Consider the following 13,897-nt stretch of genomic DNA (forward strand, 5'->3'; position numbering starts at 1 on the left):
ACCGTCTCTTGTCTCTGAACCAAAGCTCGGAGCTCCTCCTGACCCTGAGCAACCCCTTGCATCATCGTCATGAACTGGGCCATGTTCGCCCTCATCTCAGCCAACTCATTCTGAACCTGATCCATACTTCGCTGATGATTGAGTCTGGTTGAGTAACGATGCGGTCGACGGTCAGCAATCCTGTCTCAGTCAGGAACCAAAGTGAGAAGTCTCTCCAATCATGTCTGTAATGCAAGGATGATATGTGCATGATATGCATGATGCGGATGCGGATGCTATTTTATCATGAATGATCCTGATAAAGGATATGCGTATGCGAGTTAACTTTTTCGGTTTTTTCATGCATTATTATTTTTTTTGAAAAATAAACATGCTATGATGCAAATGATGCGAACATGACTGGTCAGGCTGTGCATCTAAAGGCACAGGGTCAGAGCTTCGGCTTGAATTCTGAACCACAATTCATCTGAAACCCAAAGTCAACTGATAAACTGTCATCTGAACCCAATCTGAGAAAACCGAGTCACCAACAGGACCGCAAGTCACCGACAAGTCACCAATTGTACCTGTAATAATGATCATTCCCTCCTCACTCACGGGTGTCATCTAGGCCAGGGTAAGGTCGAGAGAAACGTAGCATAAATAACCTTTTGCAGAATATCATCATATACACACCCGAAGTATGTAACGATAATACCCCACCAGGGTCTGAACTGCTCGTGATACCAATGTTCCGCTAAGTGGCGCATACCACCCGCTTCCCATGAATCATTCTATTCGTAGGTTTCCTAGATTTCACTCATAGCCTGGGTATTGGGCCTTTTACCTCGAGTAACTCCCACCCCAAACAGAGAAACACAGCACAGCCAGCAGATGAATATGAATGAATGCAAACATTAATGCAAACATAAATGCAAACAATAAATAAATGAATGCAATAAATAACATCAAATAGCAACCAAAACCCTAACCTAGAGAGCGCTTGGAGAGACTCGCTTAAGGAAGATGGACCAGCAAGAGGTCAACTTCTCTAGTACATCCCCAGCAGAGTCGCCAGCTGTCGCATTACGCAAAAAACCGGCGGGAAACGAAAACAACAGAGCCGCCACCGTGCATTATTTATCCCAAAAGAGGGAAAGGAAACGCTCGAAGTAAACCTGGAGAAGACATGGTCTCGCGACCAAAGAGAATGGGATCGGGAGTCGGTTATGCGAAGGGAAGGTATTAGCACCCCTACGCATCCGTCATACTCGACGGGATCCACGCACAAAAGGAAGGAAAACGGTTGCTAAAACACTGCTCACAAATAAACAAACACTGGCTGAAAGAGACACAGGAAAACAGACAAGACTGACTCGGTAGGATATCGCATCCTGGGCCTACTTAGTCTATCAAGCATAGACATCAGAGTCGAAGTAGTTCGGACTGGGGGAAAACACATGCTCGCTAGGATGTCACGTCCTATGCATACGTATCTTCTTGGACGAAGAAGAATCAGAGCATTCGTAGCTCGGCTAACGCACGCAAACAAAACCACACAAACACAGGCAAACATGGAACCCGAATGCCAATCGCTGGACTTATATCAGCTTCCGAACCAAACACACCCACACTGGAACCCGAATGCCAATCGCTGGACATATATCAGCTTCCAAGCACACAACAAGAGGATACGGAATGCCAATCGCTGGGCTTACATCCATCTCCTGACACACACAAGACAAAACAAAAACGGGCGCCCGGAGAGATCAGCTCATCTCCTGCCTACGTACCTCATCTGGTATGAGGATCAGGGCGACGTAGTTCCCCTACGCAGGGACACAAGACTAGCCTAACCAGATAACAGAGGGAGACACAACTAGGGAGACTGACTCGAGCCTAGATGTTATCATGCATAATCATCCCTAACTCAAGGTTGCTATCTAACTTGCACAGGAAGCAAGCTAAACCTAAAGCACAGGCAATAGTAAAGCACACAATTACAGATAACACACACTATATACACATCAAGTGGGGCTCAAACATAGGTGAGGCTGCAAGAGCAAGCCAACTGGAAGGGTAATGTTAGCTCTTAACCTTGACATTGAGAGTCAAGGTGAAGCCAGATGAAAGGTGAGTGAAGATTAGACTTCACAGCTCTTATCCCGGGTCTGGGAGAGCTTCAGACAATGAAGTGTGGGTCCAGAAAGTGGGAACCCTTCTACACTTATGACACTGACTCAACTGATCTTGGGTTAATGTCCACAAGGCATCAACATGTGATGTGAGCCAAGGGACGACTCAACAGAATAGCAGGAGGTGGACTACACACCTCTTGTGTCTGCCAATTGCCTTAACAAAGGTCTTTTCCTGCTTGGGGACAAAAATAAACAAGCACAAACATTGCCTCTTAAGGAGGACTTCAGACAGGTGCCTGGCCAAGTAATAGGCCAGGTCTTCCAGACTACATGGAGAAGAGATCATTATACCTCAGTGCTCAAGCTAGCAAGCAAAGCAAACACAAGTTCACAAGGGAACTATAGCGACTAAGGTACCTGAAATCAATCCAATATAATCAGTACTCAGCTCAAATAAAAAGCAAACAGACAATGGTCTACAGTTAATTACACAGTCAAACAACAGTCAATGCACAAAGGTGCAAGCCATAAGACACAAGTTCAAGTCTCAATGCCTACAAAACAAACCCAAGTTAGTTATAAGCAAGCTATAAACCAACTCCAACTGAGTGCACATCATCAAGCATAAGCAATTGTGCTCTTAACCTGAAACAAATCTCAAATGTGAGAGCACAAGACCACTAGTACAAGACTAGGGTCAAAATGAGAACAAAAAGTCAAAACAGAACATGAAACTTATCCAAAATCAAGATCAATCAATTAAGAATCCAATCCAAGTGGTTTCACATTCATATCATTCATTAAGATCATTTCATAAGGCAAAGAGTGCAAAATATGCAATTTAGAACCTCAAAGAACCAAACAGAAAGATTCAACTCAAATCAATTCACAAACATTTCAATAAATCCCCAAAAAGTTCATGGTCAAACAGAATTCATAACATGACAGTCATACCAAATTTCAAGTTATTTGGACCAAGGGAAGCAAGTCAATTAAATTCATGAAGTCAAGCCAAGTTCAAACAAGCTCATACAAAACATCAAAACATGCATCCACTTCAAGCAATCATAAAATAGAGACCAAGCATGATAAATGAATGAAATCAAAGCCATAGAAAACTTCAAGATGTCTATAATACACATGCCAAATTTCAAGTCCATCTAATTAACCACCAGAATTTCCCAAATCAAATAAAATCATGACTCCTAAAAAGTCAACAATTGGTCAAACAGGGGAGAAATTATCAAACAAATAGGAAATGCATTCAAAAATTCCATAAAAATTCAAATTTATTCTCAACATTCATAAGTATCCTCATGCAGAAGTCCAGCTCAATTCATGTTCATATGGCATGGTAATGAAAATCATGAAGTTGCCCAAGAAATGGTGTGACACAAATTGTCACACCTCTATTCAAAAAATCATATCTCACAATCCAGAAACTCAAAAATCCCAAACCACATACCAAAATGCTCCTAAAGGTGTCTAGAATAAGCACAAAAAATTTCAGCCTCATCCAATTAAGCATCATTATTTCACAAGCAAAATGGCATGGAAGGTACAAATTGGGTACACATGAACAAACCCTAGGCAAAACAGAAATCCACACGTGCATAAATTCTGAAAAAATCACCATAAAAAACTAGACATCATTAAGAACATTTCACAAAAAATCCCACATTATTTGGACAAGTATTGAAGGAGTTATGATTTTTCTAAGATCAGCATACAAAATGAAATAAAAATTGAAATCAAAATGAAATAAATGAATTAAATGAACGAAAATGGCAAAAGCGTAATTATGGAGCAGCAAGGATGAAACACTGCGTTTCATTTTATTGCATGGCGAGACGTGATTGGTGCATGGCGCGCTAACAGCTAAAAGCATGCAAACATAAGCAAAATGGATCTAAGGACGTTCTGGACACGAGATTCAAATATTCATCACGATCTTCATGCTGTTCATAAGCGCCAAGAACAAATCTCACAGAAATGGACAAATGATATATGGATCGACGCGTCTTTCAACATAGATCAACAATATAACCATGATTTCATCTAATTCTAACCATATCAAAGGGATCGATTGAAAGAAGTTTTGGCATCAAACATTCAAATCAAGATATCTCATTCAAATCTTAATGGAATTCGATTCTACAAAGTGAAGTGTGCTCTATGCAATAAGATCTATCAAAGCCATATCATAATTCTAGCAATTGGAAGATTTGAGTTCCAACCTCTTGGAGATGCAGATCTTGATTCTGATGATTTCAAAGCTCCAATGGTGAAAACAGATACTCCATGATGATGTAGAAGATTGATGATAGCAAGGTTTCAGCTCAACAGTGCCTAAACTCGAAGAAACCTCAAAATGCCATGAACATGCTCAAGCTTCAACAGTTGCAATCTTCAATGATTCTTCCAAAATGAGCTTCAACAGAACTTCAATCGTGCATGAATTGATGATTGGAATGGATAACCTGCAAGAGAAATCAAGATTCGAGGGAAAAAGTTGAAGAAAAGTTTTTGAGGATTTGAGAGAATTTTGTGATTTTTCTGTTTGGATCTGAAAAAGTGATTGTCTTAATGTGATTTCTGTTACAATTAAGAACTTATATGATGTGTTAATCCAACTGTTAATCATGATTAGGCAAAGTGAATGAGATTAGTGCAAATGAACATGTTATGCAATTTGACAAAAATGCCCTTTTTCAAATAGAACCAATGGAACAGTAAAAATGCATTTGAGGCAAATCCAAATTTCTGTTTAGGAGCTGTTGGAAGTGGTTTGGAGTGAAAATTGCATTTAGTTTTCAAATTCACTATTTTTCCCACCAAAATGCAAATTGATCACTTGAAAAATGCACTTTTAATGTGATGATTTTTGATGAAATGTGATGATGGATTATGATAGTACATGTCAAATGTGACTTGCTCAAAAAAGAATCACTCAAATTGGCCAAATGGTTCAAGAGTTATGCCTCCTTGAAGTTCAACTTTTCCTGAAAATGATTTGATCATAACTTGCCAACCACACATGAGAAATGGATGTTCTTGGACTTTTTGGAGAGGTGAGAGCAAGATCTTCAACTTTCATGTTGGACAAAATTCCATTTGAAGCTTGTATGATGATGTAAATTTGAGGAGAAGACCTTTCCATTTCTGGCAGTTTGAAATTACAGGTCACTTACTATTTTTGGAAACTCTTCATCTGACCTCAAATTCTTCAATCTTGATCTTTGAAATGTCAAATGAGACTTGTATGGACATGAATGAGGCCTTTCAAACCAACTCCCACCTTCAAATCCTTGATTTCTGGCACAGTTGACCACAGTTGACTTTCTAGGGTTTCAGATGAAATTCAGCTTGACTGATGACTTCTGAACATCCAATCTTTGGTCAAACCACTTCAAAATGATCCCTAGGTCATGTGAACTTGATGAACCAACCATAGGGCTTTGTTTCAATAGGAATGCACTTGCTTGATTGATTGATTCTCCTGATCATCTTGACCTAATCTTGTCTGATGGCTTGCACTTGGGCAAAGGACAATGCAATGCTATGCAGTGGACAATGTTAATGTTAATGACCTAATATGAAAATGTATGTACAAAATGGGAGGTGCAAATTTGAGGTGCTACACTCACAACAATGGATGGGGAACACTTTCCATCGCCAGTGAATGCAGACATAGTCAAAAAAATATTATGCCTAAAAAGAAATGATGAAAGTCGGCTAGATTAATCTCCACAGGATCGATCTAGGCAAAAATGGCTAGCCCGATGGACCAAAAAATGAATTGTCCATGCAAAAGTTAGGGAACAAATACAAAGGTCGCTAAGTCGAAAACCCGAAAGGGCGACTTAGGCAAACAGGAGCATCACGATGGACGGAAAGAATGGAAATGTCCAGGAAAAAGTTAGGGATAAAGACATTGACTATGATCCTCGAGCCCATTACGCTACAAGCTAGATATCAGATGTTCTAAGATCAATCCAATCATCACCAGTCAAAGCAAGGTCTCGGGATTCAGATTCGGCAATAGACTAAGGCCAATGTTGTAATCAATGGAAAAGATATACAAAATATTTCGCATGGCCATTTCATTTATTTTTCAATTTTTGCAACATCCTCATCAAGGGTGTTTGCATATCTTTGTACACACCATATGTACAGTTCTATTCATGATCAATAAAATTCAATTTCTTTTATCAAGTATTTTTCTCCTTCTGTACTTTGCATGCAAAATAACTAATTTATCTTATTCACAGAATGCCTTAAAATTTCGGAGAATAATAAAAGCTACACTAAAGGGAAACATTATGCATTACTGTGAAATCCCGATAAACTTGAAAGATGACTGGTGGCTCAAAAATTGGTTTTGCTTGAACACCTGTGACATCCACTTGGCTTGGCTGCCATGTTGGTTTCAGTGTCTCGGTGTTCCCTAGTAAGTAGATGGTTCCTTGACAGCATTGTTGACAACACCTAGATTCCACAATGTTCACCTTCCAATCTTCGATGACGAGTCAGAGTTCTCATCACAATAAAGAACCATATCCCACCACAGATTCTTCACCCCTTTTCATGTGTTACACCCCTCTTAGCCCATTACACATGCATTAATATTGTTTTATTTTTTGCTAATTGATTTCTAACCATTTTAATTAGTTTAATTAAATTTATTAGGTTAATTGGATTAATTTTGTAATTAGATTTTAGAATCTTGATTTTTTAGAACACTAGGTTGATAATTAGAATTAGTTAGAAATAATTAGGTTTTTAGAACTTAGTTAATTTCTATACAAATAGATTAAGATCAAGCTTTAGGATTTAATCAATTTTAGGACAGGGTTAGACATTGACTAGAATTTGATTTGTGCTAATATTTGGACATATTTTATAAATGACCATTTTACCCTTTAGGGGTAATTTTGGGCATTTTATCCATTTTTGTAACATGATCCCTTAGGACTAGAACTTGACATTAGAATTTTAATCATTTCCTAACAATTGTAGGTTCCCTTAGGACTTGTACCTAGAATTTTAATCAAAACTTTGACTAACTAGGATGTGATCCCTTAGGATAGTTTCTAACAATTCTAACCAGTAGATTAGATTCACACCTAGTTCCTTAAATCAAAATAACCCATGATTAAGTTGATCAAAAGCGATTTTGATCAATTAAATCCTTTGAACTTGTATAATCCCACAGTCTAATGTAGTGACCAAAAGACCCTTGGTCACTTAATAAGACTTTTCTTCTAAGTTGTGGAGCTCTAAGCCACAAGTCAAGATCTTCAATCAAGGCATCCTCAGTCATACCAAGCAGCGGATTATACAAGCATATCAAATGTGGCATCTTCAAAAACTTGTCAAGTCAAGGTTAGAAGTGTGTGGTGTAACACCCTTCTAAAATACCCCAAATATTTAATTAAAATAGTAATATATCAATCAGAGTAATTATGCAATTAAGGGTGTCACACAATCATTTCACACCATTCTCCAATTAACTGTCATGCTCTTTTATTAATTCAAAACATAAAGCATTTGCACAATACGCAGCGGATAGAAATCTCATCAATCATTGTAAAACATGTAACATATTACATGTAAAATTATTCAACAAGGTAAACATCCCGTCCCGATGTTACATCTATCAGAGCATGACCCACTAAGGAGACTACACTAGACTCCAAGCACTAGCCTCTACTCAATCACTGCTCGTTACCTGAAAAATAGTTGTAAGGGTGAGTTCCTCAATCGATATAATAAGCATTATAAAATATCATGTCATGTTAAGTAATTTAACACATTAATCACCCTAATCACATCACACATTCGGTAACGGCACATCAATTCAAATATCATACTCAATACAAATACAACTCATGCTCATACTCAATATCAACACAAACACACGTATAATATTGGAATACATCCATTCATATTATACGCCATACACATATTATGCAATGAGACTCCATGCATGCGGTACCGACTATTTGTGAACATATAGTTCACCTCACCGTCCAAATCCAGGCACGGCTACCAAGCCCACTAGTCCCACTCATTTGAGACCTAGTGACTCACTCACTAATTCCTCACCATGGGAATTAGCTACCACCCCAAGGGCCATGCTATGCACGCTAATTCACCTAGCATGCAAACATCAACAACAGTCCATAATGACTAACTCACTAATTCCTCACCATGGGAATTAGCTACCACCATAAAGGCCACAATATGCATGCTAATCACCTAGCAATGCTAAATCATCAACCACAATTCAAGAATAGACATATGCTCACACTCTAAGCCATAAAACAGTCTATTCACAAATGCACACATAACTGATACATTCACAGGATCATGCATACCATCACACATCATCAGTGTTTTATCACATAGCATATCAGATCATGCCCAAGAACAACCACAGTATTAGCACACTCTACTAATACCTATACTACTCAAAACAACGGGAAATGATCCCTAATATATCATACATCAGCTGAATTACGTTACTCAGCTGAACAGTTAAAAACTGCACAACAACAGCTTAGGAAAATCACAATCCTGCCCATACGCGTATTGCCTAGTCCCATACGCGTATGGCCCATCTCCTGACCAAATCCCATACGCGTAACACCATCTCATACGCGTATGCTACGCGTATCACTTCCCCATACGCGTACCAACAGAGACCAAACTACGTTCAAAACATCATCTTCCTCATCCATACGCGTATTGCCTAGTGCCATACGCGTACCAGACCATCTCATACGCGTATTGCCTAGTGCCATACGCGTATGACCAGAAACCAGATTTCCAGATCTGCTATGGTCTTCTCTGCTACGAGATCTACCAATTTCCAACCTCCTACAATCCAATTTTCACAGTAATCGTTCATACCATCTAACACGAATCATACCCTAGTCAATTTCACCAATTCTAACATTTTTACATCTAATTCCTACGAATTCCTCTCAATTATAACCCAATTTCGTTCATCCAAAGGTTTGCAATTTCATCATGCATCATTCCAATCAGAGGTAAATCAATGGTTTATCACTACCCATTACATATTATCCCATAATACCCATTAAACGATGATAAACCCCCCTTACCTGAGTAAATCCGGCAAATCCTGCAGCTTCAAGCTCTTCCTCTCTCCAACCCTTGTTCTCTGGTTCTCTTTGCCTTTTTCCACTTTTCTGTCCTTTTTTCCTTTTCACGTGAAAAATAAACCTTTTTACTGAATGGGACCTTTTCTAAATTCCAACTTTTATTCCAATAAAATAATAATCCAATAATAAAATTCCAATTATTTAATTAAATTAATAAATATATTATTAACTTAAGTTAAATAATTATCTTATTTTTATCGGGGTGTTACAACTCTCCCCCACTAAAAGAGTTTTCGTCCTCGAAAACATACCTCAAGCGAATAACTCCAGATACGACTCCTTCATCTGGCTCTCAAGTTCCCAAGTCACATTGCCACCTGCTGGTCCTCCCCAAGCTACCTTTACCAAAGCAATCTCTTTACCCCGCAACTGCTTCAACTCTCGATCCTCAATCCTCATAGGTGATGTTTCAACAGTCAGGTTATCTCTCACCTGGACATCATCTACTTGGACCACATGCGACGGATCATGAATGTATCTCCTCAACTGAGACACATGAAAAACTTCATGCAAATTCGCAAGTGATGGTGGTAAAGCGATACGATAGGCTACCTCCCCTATCCTCTCCAAAATCTGATAAGGACCAATAAATCGAGGTGTCAACTTCTTCGACTTCAAAGCTCGACCAACCCCAGTTATCGGAGTAACACGAAGAAACACATGATCTCCCTCTTGAAACTCAAGTGACTTCCTCCTCTTGTCGTGATAACTCTTCTGACGACTCTGAGCAATCCTCATCTTCTCCTGAATCATCTTAATCTTTTCCGTAGTTTGTTGAACAATCTCCGGTCCAACCACAACACTTTCACCGGACTCATACCAACACAAAGGTGTCCGACATCTCCTACCATACAAAGCTTCAAACGGTGCCATACCAATGCTCGAATGAAAACTATTGTTGTAGGTAAACTCAATCAAAGGTAAATAACAATCCCAAGCACCTCCTTTTTCCAAAACACAAGCCCTCAAAAGATCCTCTAGTGACTGAATCGTCCTCTCAGTCTGACCATCAGTCTGCGGATGATATGCAGAACTCAATCTCAGCTTAGTTCCCAAAGCCCTCTGCAAACCTTCCCAGAACTTCGATGTAAATCTAGGATCTCTGTCCGAAACAATACTCGACGGAATACCATGCAAACTTACAATCTTCTCAATATACAATTCAGCTAATCTCTCTAACGGATAGTCCATTCTGATCGGAATGAAATGAGCCGATTTTGTCAATCTGTCAACAATCACCCAAATAGCTTCAAAATTCTTAATTGTTCTCGGTAAACCAGAAACAAAATCCATACTGATACTATCCCACTTCCACTCTGGAATATCCAACGGTTGCATTAGCCCAGACGGCTTCTGATGCTCAATCTTTGACTTCTGACAAGTCAAACAAGAATAAACAAAACTCGCAATTTCTCTTTTCATTCCCGGCCACCAAAATAACTTTTTCAAATCATGATACATCTTCGTAGCTCCAGGATGAATACTCAAGCCACTACGATGTCCTTCCTCATGAATACTCTTCTTCAGTTCGGTAACATCCGGAATACACACCCGATTACCAAATTTCAAAATACCATTCTCATCAACTCTGAATTCACCACCTTGACCTTGATTCACTAAAGTCAACTTATCCACCAAAAGCACATCGGATTTCTGACCCTCTCTAATCTCATCCAGAATACTACTCGTTAACTTCAACATTCCCAATTTAACACTATTGTGAGTACTCTCACACACCAAACTCAAGTCTCTAAACTGCTCAATTAAATCCAATTCCTTAACCATTAACATAGACATATGCAATGATTTCCGACTCAATGCATCAGCCACTACGTTTGCTTTACCCGGATGGTAATTCAAACCAAAGTCATAATCCTTCAGAAACTCTAACCATCTCCTCTGTCTCATATTCAGCTCTTTCTGATCAAACAAATACTTTAAACTTTTATGGTCACTGAAAACCTCAAACCTTGACCCGTACAAGTAATGCCTCCATAACTTCAGAACAAATACCACAACTGCCAACTCTAAATCGTGTGTCGGATAGTTCCTCTCATGAACCCGCAGTTGTCTCGAAGTATAAGCTATAACCTGCTTATTCTGCATCAACACACCACCCAAACCCAACAACGAAGCATCACAGTAAACCTCAAATGATTCCGACGAACTCGGTAATATCAGAATAGGAGCAGTAGTCAACTTTCTCTTTAACTCTTGGAAACCTTCTTCACATTTTGAGTCCCAAACAAACGCTTGCCCCTTTCTAGTCAACATCGTCAACGGTAACGCCAACTTAGCAAATCCCTCAATGAATTTCCTATAATAACCTGCAAGTCCAAGAAAACTCCTTATCTCCGAAACTGACTTCGGAGCTTCCCACTTAGATACCGCTTCTATCTTAGAAGGATCAACAGCAACACCACCTCTTGAAATCACATGACCAAGAAAACTAACTTCTTCTAACCAAAATTCACACTTAGACAGTTTAGCAAATAACTTCTTTTCTCGTAGAACTCCTAAAACCATTCTCAAATGCTCAGCATGCTCTTCTTCAGATTTCGAATACACCAAAATATCGTCAATAAACACCACAACAAACTTGTCTAGGTACGGATGGAAAATCCTATTCATATACTCCATAAATACTCCAGGCGCATTAGTCACACCAAAAGGCATTACAGAATACTCATAATGTCCATACCTTGTTCTAAAAGCAGTCTTCTGAATATCCTCAGTTTTCACACGTATCTGATGATACCCAGATCTCAAATCTATTTTACTGAACACACTCGCACCAACCAACTGATCCATCAAATCATCAATCCTTGGCAAAGGATACCGATTCTTGATCGTCACTTTATTCAGTTGCCTGTAGTCCACACACAACCTCATAGTACCTTCTTTCTTCTTAACCAATAACACTGGTGCACCCCACGGTGACACACTCGGACGAATAAATTTCTTATCCAACAGGTCTTCCAACTGACTCTTCAATTCAGTTAACTCCACAGCAGACATACGGTACGGAGCCATCGATATCGGCCTAGTACCTGGTATCAAATCAATCGAGAACTCAACTTCACGCTCTGGCGGCAATTCATTCACTTCTTCAGGAAACACATCAGGAAAATCACACACCACGGCTAGATTACAAATCACCAGTTTATCTTTAGCCTCCAAAGTCGCTAACAGCATAAACAACTCTGCCCCATCTGTTACTTCCTCATTCACCTGCCTTGCTGATAGAAACAAACTCTTTCCTTCCTCAATCTCAGGAAAAATCACAGTCTTATCAAAACAGTTGATATAGACTCGGTTAAACACCAACCAGTTCATACCCAGGATAACATCAATCTGCACTAGTGGAAGACACACGAGGTCCATTCCAAAGTCTCTACCAAAAATACTCAAAGGACAATTCAAACAAACTGAAGTAGTAGTCACTGAACCCTTCGCAGGAGTATCAATCACCATACTACCAAGCATCTCAGATATCTCTAACTTAAGTTTCACAGCACAATCCAAAGATATAAAGGAATGAGTCGCACCTGTGTCAATAATAGCTACAAGAGGAAAGCCATTAATATAACACGTACCTCGGATCAAACGATCATCTGCAGAAGTCTCAGAACCCGATAAAGCAAAAACCTTGCCTCCCGACTGGTTCTCTTTCTTCGGCTTAGGACACTGTGGACTGATATGACCCACTTCTCCACAGTTGAAACAAGTCACAGTCTTCAACCGGCACTCTGCAGCCAAGTGACCACCCTTGCCACACTTAAAACACTTCTTTTCATTACTGGTACACTCATGGATACGATGTCCAGCCTGACCACATCTGTAACACTTAGCAGGGGCACTGGAATCTCCCCCACTAGGTCTCCTCATCCCACTCTGTCTCTGGAAACCTTTGCCAGCTGCATACGGTTTCCCACGATCATTCTGATTCTTGCCTTTCCTATCAACCCTCTGCTGATAGCTCTCCGCTCTGGCCTTGGTATCCTGTTCAAAAATCCTGCAACAGTCAACCAAATCAGAAAACACTCTAATCCGCTGATACCCAATAGCCTGCTTAATCTCGGGACGTAACCCGTTCTCAAACTTCACATACTTAGAAAATTCCCCAGCAGCCTCAGCATAGGGAGTGTAATACTTCGACAGCTCTGTGAACTTAGCAGCATACTCAGTAACAGACCGGTTGCCCTGCTTCAATTCCAAGAACTCTATCTCTTTCTTTCCTCGGACATCCTCTGGAAAGTACTTCCTCAGGAATCTTTCTCTGAACACAGCCCAAGTGATCTCAGTATTCCCAGCAGCTTCCAACTCAGTGCGGGTAGCAACCCACCAATCATCTGCTTCCTCTGACAGCATATGCGTACCGAACCTGACCTTCTGGTTTTCGGCACACTCAGTCACTCGGAAGATCCTCTCGATCTCCTTCAACCACTTCTGAGCACCATCTGGATCGTATGCTCCCTTGAACATTGGAAGATTGTTCTTCTGGAACTCACTCAGTTGACGAGCAGCTCCCATTCCTACAACATTCGGATTCCCTCCAAGTACTCCAGCTAGCATACCCAGAGCCTCAGC

This window comes from Lathyrus oleraceus, chromosome 6 (assembly GCF_024323335.1).
Source record: "Lathyrus oleraceus cultivar Zhongwan6 chromosome 6, CAAS_Psat_ZW6_1.0, whole genome shotgun sequence".
NCBI classification, from domain to species: Eukaryota; Viridiplantae; Streptophyta; class Magnoliopsida; order Fabales; family Fabaceae; genus Lathyrus; species Lathyrus oleraceus.